Here is a 4854-nt window from a genome sequence, read left to right as displayed (position 1 = left end):
TCAATTCTTCTGCATTTTTAATGTATAATTTCTTAAAAGTACAAAAATGTATTGAGTATTCAATTAGTTTATATTGATATCATTAACATTCTCAAAATGAGGTAAATATAAATTGTTGTTGTAATCTTAATGCAATTAGTCCATCTTTTTCTTTGCTGTCAAGGAAAAGTGTTATGAGATTAACAACTAAAGTCATCAGTTGAGAACCAATATCGAGCCACATAGAGTTCCGCCCATTTTTTAAAGTAGTTTTAACGTCCGCCTTAATACCAATTAACTCATATATAAATAAATTAAAGTTACTGATGTTTAGATTAAAACAATTCCGTAAATTAGTATATTGGTTCTTAAAGATACCACATCTAGTAGAAGGACCTAGAAATTCTCTAGTTACACCATCATTAATGCATGTAATCCTATAAATTTTAATAGGGTTCCAACATTTGGTTTTTGGAACTATATGAGGATGAAACTAATCCATAGAATTTTAAGATTCAATACACGTGCAAAAATAAAGAAGAAGAATCAGAGAGGTTACTTGTCTCGGAAACATGAGAAACAATCAGGTTAATTAATTGAAGAATTTTTATGACTTGTTTTACCTTAAACACGCGCTTACTCCCGCATTGCCAAAAAATTTCAACATACTAATCATAACAAACAAAGTGACAAGTTTTCCTTGTTTGGACCATATTCTTTGACAAATTCTCCAAATACAAAGGGTATAACAAGAAAAAACATTAATCTGGATGGATTTCCTAGGTAATTTCCATAAAGTTAAAAAGATTTGAAATCTGATTACAAATAATGATTAGATTCTTTGTCACAATAACACAAATCAGATTTAGGGGCCATGTGAAATTCTCTAAATGATAGGTTCCCACAAATAGAACTCGATGATATATAATCCTCAAAATAATGAAATATTCAGAGGAATTGATTCCATAAAGTTTTAGCTCAAGGTAGTTATTGATCATTGGTGTTAATAGGATTATAAGATTATTTGAAACTCATATAACCATTACTACTATAATTCTACGATAGGAGGTCACCCATAATATTATTTGAATTTGTAATATGATGGCTTGTAGATACATATGATGGACAAGTCTGAATGTTTAAATAAGGAAAAATCAAATTATTTCTTTTAATGATATATTTCACATTAGCGTCGAAGAAATGATAAACAAAAAGGTCAATATTGGGAGTTTTAAATACAAGGTATTTGTTCCAAGAATTCATTCAAAACATGATCATGTCTCTCCTACAAAGAAACCAACTACTGTCATCAAATACGATATCCACGTTCCTCTTAATACCATAACATATAGTCGATCAACGTGGTAGCTAATATAAACTTATTCCTGATCACTCTAGCTCTAAGGGTATTGTCACCTTGGATTTTGTAAGTAATAAACACCATATCAAATTTAATGGAGTCTTCCTCATTCAATTTATGAGGGACCCAACACTCAAAACTCCCCCCTTATTGAGTAGTACAGACATTGTTCCACGTCACAATAAGATTCTTTTACTTAATAAAACCACCTTCCAAAATATAGTATATAATCCATTTATCAATTTCCTTCAAAAGGCTGTCGTGCCAAGAATACTCCACGAACCCATAGTCAAGCATGCTTTGAATGATACTCTTGAATAATTTATTTCTACTAGTAGTAGATACCAAATAAGGTTTTGAAGCAGATAACTACGGTTTTATCCTGCCAGCAATGAGCAGTGACTAAGTAGCTTTGACCTTATCTATAAAATTAGGAATACTTAAGCAAACAAAAGAAATGTTAATGATAGAGAAGCCAAGAGTCTCAGAGATGACGAGAAGCATATGATGAGAAATAAAATTTGTATAAATAGTAGACTTGACAGTATTGACTGTATGGCGATAAATATCAACGCACATATTGAATAAGTGTGACAAGTTTTGAATGTTGTATTTGGTTCTTCTGCAAAAATCCATCACATCCTCACCATAAAGAATAAGAGACGGGGTGAAGCTGCCAATAGGATTTCTAGTTTGATACTTATTAACCTTATTCATAAATTTAGATGTCCCTCAATTAAGAACCTCTTATATGAGACAAAAAAGAAGAGGAGACGAGGGATTCCCATTTGTCTCTCCTGGGTCAAATAGCCTACTAAAATACTCACAAAAATATAAGTTTTGTTATTTTCTCTTCACATCCAATATTGGGGAAAGAATCGTCACATTTTCCCCAAATTGTCCCTATCTGGACATTTTAGAACGGATTTGATTTGATATAGTAATAATAAATGAAACTATGGAATCAAACGTTTGAGTTTTAAACTAGGGAAATAAAATTTAATATGAGGTAAAATAAGGAAATAAAATATATACATATAAGCCTTAAAATTTCTTTTATCGGTATATGTTTCAGTGACATTTTCTATGAATAAAATGACGTTGTATCATAACATATCAGTCAAAGGATAAGGATAGCCGATATCTTATAACAAGGCTTGTAATTTATTCTAAATTTCTAAACAATGGTATTTCCTTTCTACCAGAAAAGAGAAAGAGAAATTTTTCTTAAAAGAAAGTTAAAATTTACGCCGTTGCCGGGGATCGAACCCGGGTCACCTGCGTGACAGGCAGGAATACTTACCACTATACTACAACGACTCAATTCTTCTGCATTTTTAATGTATAATTTCTTAAAAGTACAAAAATGTATTGAGTATTCAATTAGTTTATATTGATATCATTAACATTCTCAAAATGAGGTAAATATAAATTGTTGTTGTAATCTTAATGCAATTAGTCCATCTTTTTCTTTGCTGTCAAGGAAAAGTGTTATGAGATTAACAACTAAAGTCATCAGTTGAGAACCAATATCGAGCCACATAGAGTTCCGCCCATTTTTTAAAGTAGTTTTAACGTCCGCCTTAATACCAATTAACTCATATATAAATAAATTAAAGTTACTGATGTTTAGATTAAAACAATTCCGTAAATTAGTATATTGGTTCTTAAAGATACCACATCTAGTAGAAGGACCTAGAAATTCTCTAGTTACACCATCATTAATGCATGTAATCCTATAAATTTTAATAGGGTTCCAACATTTGGTTTTTGGAACTATATGAGGATGAAACTAATCCATAGAATTTTAAGATTCAATACACGTGCAAAAATAAAGAAGAAGAATCAGAGAGGTTACTTGTCTCGGAAACATGAGAAACAATCAGGTTAATTAATTGAAGAATTTTTATGACTTGTTTTACCTTAAACACGCGCTTACTCCCGCATTGCCAAAAATTTCAACATACTAATCATAACAAACAAAGTGACAAGTTTTCCTTGTTTGGACCATATTCTTTGACAAATTCTCCAAATACAAAGGGTATAACAAGAAAAAACATTAATCTGGATGGATTTCCTAGGTAATTTCCATAAAGTTAAAAAGATTTGAAATCTGATTACAAATAATGATTAGATTCTTTGTCACAATAACACAAATCAGATTTAGGGGCCATGTGAAATTCTCTAAATGATAGGTTCCCACAAATAGAACTCGATGATATATAATCCTCAAAATAATGAAATATTCAGAGGAATTGATTCCATAAAGTTTTAGCTCAAGGTAGTTATTGATCATTGGTGTTAATAGGATTATAAGATTATTTGAAACTCATATAACCATTACTACTATAATTCTACGATAGGAGGTCACCCATAATATTATTTGAATTTGTAATATGATGGCTTGTAGATACATATGATGGACAAGTCTGAATGTTTAAATAAGGAAAAATCAAATTATTTCTTTTAATGATATATTTCACATTAGCGTCGAAGAAATGATAAACAAAAAGGTCAATATTGGGAGTTTTAAATACAAGGTATTTGTTCCAAGAATTCATTCAAAACATGATCATGTCTCTCCTACAAAGAAACCGACTACTGTCATCAAATACGATATCCACGTTCCTCTTAATACCATAACATATAGTCGATCAACGTGGTAGCTAATATAAACTTATTCCTGATCACTCTAGCTCTAAGGGTATTGTCACCTTGGATTTTGTAAGTAATAAACACCATATCAAATTTAATGGAGTCTTCCTCATTCAATTTATGAGGGACCCAACACTCAAAACTCCCCCCTTATTGAGTAGTACAGACATTGTTCCACGTCACAATAAGATTCTTTTACTTAATAAAACCACCTTCCAAAATATAGTATATAATCCATTTATCAATTTCCTTCAAAAGGCTGTCGTGCCAAGAATACTCCACGAACCCATAGTCAAGCATGCTTTGAATGATACTCTTGAATAATTTATTTCTACTAGTAGTAGATACCAAATAAGGTTTTGAAGCAGATAACTACGGTTTTATCCTGCCAGCAATGAGCAGTGACTAAGTAGCTTTGACCTTATCTATAAAATTAGGAATACTTAAGCAAACAAAAGAAATGTTAATGATAGAGAAGCCAAGAGTCTCAGAGATGACGAGAAGCATATGATGAGAAATAAAATTTGTATAAATAGTAGACTTGACAGTATTGACTGTATGGCGATAAATATCAACGCACATATTGAATAAGTGTGACAAGTTTTGAATGTTGTATTTGGTTCTTCTGCAAAAATCCATCACATCCTCACCATAAAGAATAAGAGACGGGGTGAAGCTGCCAATAGGATTTCTAGTTTGATACTTATTAACCTTATTCATAAATTTAGATGTCCCTCAATTAAGAACCTCTTATATGAGACAAAAAAGAAGAGGAGACGAGGGATTCCCATTTGTCTCTCCTGGGTCAAATAGCCTACTAAAATACTCACAAAAATATAAGTTTTGTTATTTTCTCTTCA

At 31.2% G+C, this 4854-nt stretch overlaps 1 non-coding gene across 1 annotated transcript; it reads right to left on the bottom strand.

Moving 5' to 3' along the window:
* Positions 1–2587: 2587 nt before the first annotated feature.
* On the bottom strand, positions 2588–2659 carry TRNAD-GUC (transfer RNA aspartic acid (anticodon GUC)). Its single transcript has one exon. It is a non-coding gene; the product is annotated as a tRNA-Asp (tRNA).
* Between the last annotated feature and the right edge of the window lie 2195 nt (positions 2660–4854).

This window comes from Lathyrus oleraceus, chromosome 5 (genome assembly GCF_024323335.1).
Source record: "Lathyrus oleraceus cultivar Zhongwan6 chromosome 5, CAAS_Psat_ZW6_1.0, whole genome shotgun sequence".
NCBI classification, from domain to species: Eukaryota; Viridiplantae; Streptophyta; class Magnoliopsida; order Fabales; family Fabaceae; genus Lathyrus; species Lathyrus oleraceus.
Note: the sequence above shows the minus strand (reverse complement) of the source record. Positions and strands in the feature narration are given on the sequence as shown.